General features: G+C 44.2%; 1 non-coding gene across 1 annotated transcript; it reads left to right on the top strand.

The window, feature by feature from the left end:
- Positions 1–7616: 7616 nt before the first annotated feature.
- LOC127742909 (small nucleolar RNA R71) lies at positions 7617–7720 on the top strand. Its single transcript, XR_008004263.1, has one exon. It is a non-coding gene; the product is annotated as a small nucleolar RNA R71 (small nucleolar RNA).
- The last annotated feature ends 1334 nt before the right edge of the window (positions 7721–9054 follow it).

Here is a 9054-nt window from a genome sequence, read left to right as displayed (position 1 = left end):
TTTGTGAAGTAGTCGACCCCTACTATGAGGTATTTGACTTGCCCCGGTCCTTGGGGGAATGGGCCGAGTAGGTCTAGTCCCCATTTTGCGAAGGGCCATGGCGCAGTGATGCTGATAAGGTCTTCGGGCGGTGCCTTGTGAAAATTGGCGTGTTTTTGGTAGGGGGTGCATATTTTCACAAACTCCGCTGCGTCTCTTTGCAAGGTCGGCCAGTAGAACCCGGCTCTGACTACTTTCTTGGATAGTGCCCGAGCTCCGAGGTGGTTTCCACACATGCCTCCGTGGACTTCTTTGAGGACGCTTTTTGTTTCTGAGGTTGGGACGCACCTAAGGAGGGGGTTTGAGAATCCTCTTCTGTATAATACGTCGTGAATTAGTGTATAATTCTGGGCGTCTTTCGTGAGTCTTTTAGCTTCCTTTCTTTCGGTGGGGAGAGTTCCCGACTTCAGGTAGTTGAGTATGGGGGTCATCCATCCTTGTTGTTGGTCGGATATATTTAGTATTTCTTCCTCTCTTAACACGGAGGGAGATTGTAAGGTTTCTTGGAGGAGACTTCTGTTGTTGCTTCCGGGCTTGGTGCTGGCGAGCTTTGAGAGGGCGTCTGCTCGGGCGTTTTGTTCCCGAGGTATGTGTTGGATTTGTATTTCTGAAAAGTGGCGTAATTGTGCCTGTGTTTGGTCTAGGTATTTTTTCATAGTTGGGTCTTTGGCCTGGTAGCTTCCATTTACTTGTGACGTGATGACCTGGGAGTCGCTGAAGATCGTGATTCTCTGGGCTCCGACCTCTTCGGCTAGTTTTAGACCTGCTAGTAGGGCCTCGTATTCGGCTTGGTTGTTCGAAGCCTGGAACTTGAATTTTAGGGATAGTTCTATCCGTGTTCCTTGGTCGCTTTCGAGTATAACCCCGGCCGTTCCTTGGTTGCTTTCAAGTATAACCCCGGCTCCGCTTCCTGTTTTGTTTGAGGACCCGTCGACATACAGGTTCCATGAGAGTGGGGTTCCAGGGGTCTCGGTGTATTCTGCGATGAAGTCGGTTAGATACTGGGATTTTATGGCAGTCCGGGTTTCATAGTGGAGGTCGAACTCGGACAGTTCCACCGCCCATTGTAGTATTCGTCTTGCCAGGTCTGTTTTTTGCAGGATGTGTCTCATGGGTTGGTTTGTCCGAACTTTGATGGTGTGGGCTTGAAAGTAGGGACGGAGCCTCCGAGCTGTGAACACTAGGGCGTAGGCAAATTTTTCTATCTTCTGATAGTTTAACTCGGCCCCTTGTAGTGCCTTGCTTACAAAGTATATGGGGTGTTGTCCTTGGTCATTTTCTCGTATTAATGCTGAGGCGACTGCCCGATGTCCGACCGAGAGGTATAGTACGAGCTCTTCCCCTTTTAAAGGTCGGGTTAGGATTGGTGGCTGCCCGAGGAATTCCTTGAATTCTTGAAAGGCTTTTTCGCACTCCGGGGTCCACGAGAAGGGTTTCCCTTTCTTTAGGAGGGAGTATAGAGGTAGTGATTTTATCGCTGATCCTGCTAAGAATCTTGATAGGGCGGCCAACCTTCCATTCAGTTGTTGTACTTCTTTGACACACGTCGGGCTTTTCATATTGAGTATCGCTTGGCATTTGTCCGGGTTGGCTTCGATGCCCCTTTGAGTCAGCATGAAGCCTAAGAACTTTCCGGCTTCTGCGGTGAAGGTGCACTTCGTCGGGTTAAGTCTCATGTTGTGCTTTCTGAGGGTGCCGAAGACGCTGGTGAGGTCGGTCAGCAGGTTTCTGTCTTCTTGTGTCTTTACCAGCATGTCGTCGACGTACACCTCCAGCTGTAGTCTGATGTGTTCTGAGAATACTTTGTTCATTAGCCTCTGGTAGGTTGCCCCTGCGTTCTTCAGCCCGAAGGGCATTACTACGTAGCAGTAGTTTGCCCTTGGGGTTATGAACGAGGTCTTTTCTTGGTCGGGTCCATACATTGGGATTTGATTGTATCCCGAGTATGCGTCCATGAAGGAGAGATATCTACAGCCTGAGGCTGCGTCTACTAAGGCGTCGATGTTTGGTAGTGGATATGGGTCTTTGGGGCAGGCTTTGTTGAGATCCGTGTAATCGACGCACATCCTCCATTTTCCATTGGGCTTCTTTACCAGGACCACGTTTGCGAGCCATAGGGGGTATTTTACTTCCCGAATGAACCCTGCATCTAGCAATGCTTGTACTTGTTCCTCTATTGCTTGCATGCGCTCAGGCCCGAGCTTCCGGCGTCTTTGTTGGACAGGTCTGGACCCCGGTCTTCTCGGGCTTGAACTCGTCCGAGTTCTATTGTATTGACCTCTTTCCCCTTTAGGCTCAGGCTTTCGTTGTAGCATCGCCGTGCTAGTTTTTGGTCGCCTTTTAGGGTAGCGATTCCCTTTGTGGTAGGGAACTTCATACAGAGGTGTGGGGTTGCTGCTAGTCTGTTTAGGGTTGGTCGCCCAATGAGGGCATTGTATGCTGAAGTGACGTCGACTATAATGTAGTCGATGCTTAATGTTTTAGATTGCTCGCCTCTTCCAAAGGGAGTGTGTAGCGAGATGGATCCTAAGGGATGGATCGGGTGTCCCCTAGCCCAAATAGGTCGGTGGGATAGGCCTTTATCTCTTTTTCTTCAAGTCCGAGTTTGTCGAAGGCCGTTTTGAACAGGATATCTGCTGAGCTTCCTTGGTCAACCAGGGTTTGATGTAGGTTGGCGTTTGCTAGGATGATGGTGATTACCATTGGATCGTCGTGCCCGGGTATTACCCCTTGAGCATCTTCTCGGGGAAACGAGATAGTAGGTAATTCGGGCAGGGGGCTGTCTTCTCGGACATGATAGACTTCTTTGAGGTGTCTTTTGCGCGAGGATCTGGATGTTCCTCCGCCTGCGAAACCTCCATTTATCATGTGAACATGTCTTTCAGGGGTTCGCGGGGTTTGTTCAGCCCGATCTTCATTATCTCCCCTCCTTCTCTTCTTGGTCTCTTCTCCCTTCTCTGCTATGTATCTGTCGAGTTTTCCTTCTCTGGCTAGCTTTTCTATAACATTTTTTAGGTCGTGGCAGTCGTTAGTAGAATGACCATAGAGCTTGTGATATTCACAGTATTCGGACCGATCTCTCCCCGCTCTCTTGTGTTTTAGCGGTCGAGGTGGTGGCGATCTCTCCCTGCTCTCTTGTGTTTTAGTGGTCGAGGTGGTGGGATCTTTTCGGTGTGGCATACTTCTCTGTAGATGTCTACCAAGGAGACTCGGAGGGGGGTGTAACTGTGGTACTTCCGTGGCTTGTCCGAGTTGGTTTCTTCCTTCTTCCTCTGTTCCCGATCTCGATCTCGGAGTGGGTAGGTTGATTCCTTCCTAGAAGAGTCTTTTAACTGGGAGGTTTCTTCCATGTTGATATATTTTTCTGCTCGCTCCTGCACCTCGTATAGGGAGGTCGGGTATCGTTTGGATAGGGATTGGCTAAACGGTCCCTCCTTTAGGCCGTTTGCTAGTCCCATGATGGCCGCTTCAGCGGGTAAGTGTTGTATGTCCAGGCAGGCCCTGTTGAATCGTTCCATGTACTCTCGGAGAGTTTCTTGGTTACCTTGTTTGATCCCGAGTAGACTGGGGGCGTGTTTGGTCTTGTCCTTTTGAATAGAGAACCTTGTCAGGAATTTTTTGGTTAGGTCTTCAAAGCTGGTGATTGATCTTGGTGGCAGGTTGTCGAACCACTTCATGGCTGTCTTGGCGAGAGTGGTAGGGAAGGCTTTGCACCGAATCGCGTCAGAGGCGTCGACCAGGTACATTCTGCTTCTGAAGTTGCTGAGGTGGTGACTTGGATCGGTGGTGCCGTCGTAGAGATCCATATCGGGTGGTTTTAAAGTTTCGCGGTACCTTCTCCTTCATGATCTCTTGCGTGAAGGGATCATGGTTGCCTTCGGGGGTGGTGCCGCGTTCTGTCCGGTCTTTCAGGTTGGCCTCTATTTTCCGTAGTTTTTCTTCTAATTCTCTGCGTTTGCGAGCTTCCCTTCTTAGATCTTGTTCAGTTTCTTTCTGCTTTTTTATGTCTTCTTCGAGTTGTTTCAGTCGGTTTTGTTGTGCCCGGACTGCTTCTAGAATTTCCGAGCTCTTTTCTTTATCGGGATTTTGTGGATCTTTGTCTAGGAGTGATGTCTTTGGGCGATTCTGTTTGTTTCCCCCTGGAGTGTGTGGTGATAGAGGGTTGTCCGGTCGTTCTCCGGTGTCAACTTCATCCTCTTGTTCTGATGCAGCGTGGTCATTGTTGGAGGGATCGTCCGCCATGGTAGAGGGATGACTTCCAGGGTCCCCGGCAACGGCGCCAATGTTCCGAGGGTTACCTAAAACGTGTAGCTCGGTCGTCTTGGTGAGGCCCGAGGTGGGGGTCAGGGACCCGAGCTTGATATGTGGAGTGGTTGGTGGTTGTACCTGCAATGACACTCCGATGCTTAAGTTAGCATGGGTCCAAGCAGATATTGAGTAGAATTAGAGTATGCGTTATACCTGGGTGCTCCAGTGTATTTATAATAGTTGGCCGTGATCTTCCCTGGATAAGATATTCTTTATCTTATCTTATCTTTTGGGAGTCTTTATCTTTATCTTTGTGGAACCGCCTTTTCTAGGCCTTTTCGGCCTTTAGGTTTTGGGCTGCGTTCCTTTTTGATGGGCCTTCTTTGCTTTATGTTTCCGAGGTCCGACCTTGAGGCATGGGCCTTAGGGCGAGGTCGGACCTCCTTCAAATTTTGCCGAGTTGGGGAGCTCGGTCAGGGTATGAACAGTTACTAAATACTAATGATCATGAAGTAGAGACACAAAACATAAACAAACATATAGCATAAAAATAAAAAAATAGAGAATTAAGAACAAGGAAGTTAAGGAATGAGTCCACCTTAGTGAGGGTGGTGCCTTCTTGAAGGACCAATGGTGCTCTTTGAGCTCCTCTATGTCTCTTCCTTGCTTCTGTTGCATGATCCCTAGTGATTTTGGTGCTCCTATCCTTAGTTGCTCCCAATAGTTGTGTGGAGGATAATTTATCCCTTGAGGCATCTCAGGAATTTCTTGATGAGCTCCATGAGTGGGCTCTCTTGATGTGCAGTCAAACGCTCTATTACTGAGCTATGGACCCTTGAGATGGAAGCTTTTGTCTTTCCTTTCCTCTTTTTAGAGGTTTCTTTGGGCTTAAGTGCCATCAATGGTTATGGAAAAAAAAAGCTATGCTTTTACCACACCAAACTTAGAATGTTGCTCGCCCTCGAGCAAAAGGAGAAGGAATAGAAGAAGAAGAAGATATGGAGGAGATGGAGGGATGTGTGTATTCGGCTATATGGGTGGGATTGGGTGGGAAAGAGATTTTGAATTTTGAAGGTAGGTGGGGTGTATGGGGAAGAGTGGATGGATGTGAGTGGTGAATGGAAAACAGAAGGGATGACCATGAATGGAGAGAGAGGGTGAGATAGGTGGGGATCCTGTGAGGTCCACAGATCTTGAGGTGTCAAGGATTTAACATCCCTGGACCAATTAGGCACGTAGAATGCCTTTGCATACAATTCTGGCGTTTAAACGCCGAAGTGATGCACGTTCTGGGCGTTCAACGCCCATGTGCAGCATGTTTCTAGCGTTGAACGCCAGTTCTATGCTTGTTACTGGCGTTCAGCGCCAGCTTTCCTCAGGGCATATTCCTGGCATTCAAACGCCAAAATGTTACTTGTTTCTGGCGTTCAGCGCCAGATCCATGCTCTGTTCTAGCGTTGAACGCCAGCCAGATACTCCTTACTGGCGTTTAAACGCCAGTAAGTCCTTTCTCCAGGGGGTGATTTTTCTTCTGCTGTTTTTGATTCTGTTTTTAATTTTAGTATTTTTTTCGTGACTCCACATGATCATGAACCTAATAAAACACAAAATAACAATTAAATAAAAATAAAATTAGATAAATAAAAATTGGGTTGCCTCCCAACAAGCGCTCTTTTAATGTCACTAGCTTGATAGTGGGCTCTCATGGAGCCTTAGGGAAGTTCAGATCACGATGAAGTCCTCCTAACACCAAACTTAGATTTTGAATATGGGGTCTTCTCAACACCAAACTTAGATTTTGGTTGTGGCCTCCCAACACCAAACTTAGAGTTTGATTGTGGGGGCTTTGTATGACTCTGTCTTGAGAGAAGCTGTTCATGCTTCCTCTCCAGTGTTACAGAGGGATGGCCGTGTGCCTTAAACACAAGGTAGTCCCCATTCAATTGAAGGACGAATTCTCCTCTGTTAACATCAATCACGGCTCCTGCTGTGGCTAGGAAAGGTCTTCCCAGGATGATGCATTCATCCTCCTCCTTCCTAGTGTCTAAGATGATAAAATCAGCAAGGATGTAAAGGCCCTCAACCTTTACTAACACGTCCTCTACTAATCCATAAGCTTGTCTTACTGACTTGTCTGCCAATTGTAATGAGAATAAGGCAGGCTGTACCTCAATGATCTCCAGCTTCTCCATTACAGAGAGTGGCATAAGATTTATGCCTGACCCTAGGTCACACAGAGCCTTGTTAAAGGTCATAGTGCCTATGGTACAGGGTATTAAGAATTTTCCAAGATCTTGTTTCTTTTTGAGGTAAAGTTTTCTGAACCCATGTATCTAGTTCACTAATGAGCAAGGGAGGTTCACCTTCCCAAGTCTCATTACCAAACAACTTGGCATTCAGCTTCATGATAGCTCCTAAATATTGAGCAACTTGCTCTCCAGTTACATCTCCATCCTCTTCTGAGGAAGAATAGTCTTTAGAGCTCATGAGTGGCAGAAGGAGATTTAGTGGAATCTCTATGGTCTCTATATGAGCCTCAGATTCCTTTAGGTCCTTAATAAGGAACTCCTTCTTGTTTGAGAGACGTCCGAGGAGGTCTTCCTCACTAGGATTTTTGTCTTTCTCCTCCCTTGTGCATTCGGCCATATTGATTACATCAATGGCCTTGCACTCTCCTTTTGGATTCTCTTCTATATTGCTTGGGATAATACTGGGAGGAGTTTCAATGACTTTCTTACTCAGCTGGCCCACTTGTGCCTCCAAATTTCTAATGGAGGATCTTGTCTCACTCATGAAACTTAAAGTGGCCTTTGACAGATCAGAGACTAAGTTTGCTAAATTAGAAGGGCTCTACTCAGAATTCTCTGTCTGTTGCTGAGAAGATGATGGAAATGCTTGTTATTGCTGAGCCTGTTTCTTCCACCATTATTAAAGCCTTGTTGAGGCTTTTGTTGATCCTTCCATGAGAAATTTGGATGATTTCTCAATGATGAGTTATAGGTGTTTCCATAAGGTTCACCCATGTAATTAACCTATTTAGACTTTGAGAGATCATGTTGACTTGCTGAGTCAACACTTTGTTCTGAGCCAATATGGCATTCAGAGCATCAATTTCAAGAACTCTCTTCCTCTGAGGCGTCCCATTATTCACGAAATTCCTATTAGAAGTGTACATGAATTGGTTATTTGCAACCATGTCAATAAATTCTTGAGCTTCTGCAGGCGTTTTCTTTAGGTGAATGGATCCACCTGCAAAATGGTCTAATGACATCTTGGAAAACTCAGATAGACCATAATAAAATATATCTAATATGGTTCATTCTGAAAACATGTCAGAAGGACAGTTTTTGGTCATCTGCTTGTATCTTTCCCAAGCTTCATAGAAGGATTCACCATCTTTTTGCTTGAAGGTCTGAACATCCACTCTAAGCTTGCTCAGCTTTTGAGGAGGAAAGAATTTATCCAAGAAAGACGTGACCAGCTTATCCTAGGAGTCCAGGCTATCTTTAGGTTGTGAGTCCAACCATGTTCTAGCTCTGTCTCTTACAGCAAAAGGGAAAAGCATGAGCCTGTAGACTTCAGGATCTACTCCATTCGTCTTAACAGTCTCACAAATTTGCAAGAACTCAGTTAAAAACTGGTAAGGATCTTCAGATGAAAGTCCATGAAACTTGCAGTTCTGTTGCATTAAAGCAACTAATTGAGGTTTCGGCTCAAAATTGTCTGCTCCAATGGCAGAAATTGAGATGCTTCTTCTATCAAACTTGGACGTTGGTTTAGTAATATCACCAAGCATCCTCCTTGCATTATTGTTGTTGGGTTCGGCTGCCATCTCCTTCTCTTGTTCGAAAATTTCAGAAAGGTTGCCTCTGGATTGTTGTAATTTAGCTTCTCTTAGTTTCCTTTTCAGAGTTCTTTCAGGTTCGGGATCTGCTTCAACAAGAGTGCCTTTTTCCTTGTTCCTGCTCATATGAAAGAGAAGAGAACAAGAAAAGAAGAGGAATCCTCTATGTCACAGTAAAGAGGATCCTTATTATTGGTAGAAGAAGAAAGGGAAGAAGAGTGAAGAAGAATGGGTAAGGATAGAGGCAGTGATTTGAGATGAAGAGAGGTGAAGAGAAGTGTTAGTAAATAAATAAATAAATAGAAGAAGAGAAGAGGGAGAGAATTCGAAAATTAATTTTGAAAAGTAGTCAATGATTTTCGAAAATTAAAGATGAGATAGGATTAAAATTAAAATTTAAAACAATTAGTTAATTTAAAAAGAATTTTGAAGAAGGGATGAGATATTTTCGAAAATTAGAGAGGGAGAAGTAGTTAGGTGGTTTTGAAAAAGATAAGAAACAAACAAAAAGTTAATTAGTTAGTTGAAAAAGATATTAAAATCAAATTTGAAAAGATAAGAAGATAAGAAGTTAGATAAGATATTTTGAAATTAAATTTTGAAAAAGATAAAATTTTGAAAAAGATATGATAAAAAGATAAGATAAGAAGATATGATAAAAAGATAAGATAAGAAGATATGATAAAAAGATAGGATAAAAAGATATGATAAAAAGATATGGTTGAAAAAGATTTATTTTTTTAAAATTAAAATTAATTACTTAACTAACAAGAAACTAAAAAATAAGATTTTAAAATTTAAAGATTGAACCTTTCTTAACAAGAAAATAACAACTTCAAATTTTTGAATCAATCACATTAATTGTTAGCATAATTTTCGAAAATAAAGATAAAACTTAAGAAAAAGATTTTTGAAAAATATTT

This window comes from Arachis duranensis, chromosome 1 (genome assembly GCF_000817695.3).
Source record: "Arachis duranensis cultivar V14167 chromosome 1, aradu.V14167.gnm2.J7QH, whole genome shotgun sequence".
Lineage (NCBI taxonomy): Eukaryota > Viridiplantae > Streptophyta > Magnoliopsida > Fabales > Fabaceae > Arachis > Arachis duranensis.
Note: the sequence above shows the minus strand (reverse complement) of the source record. Positions and strands in the feature narration are given on the sequence as shown.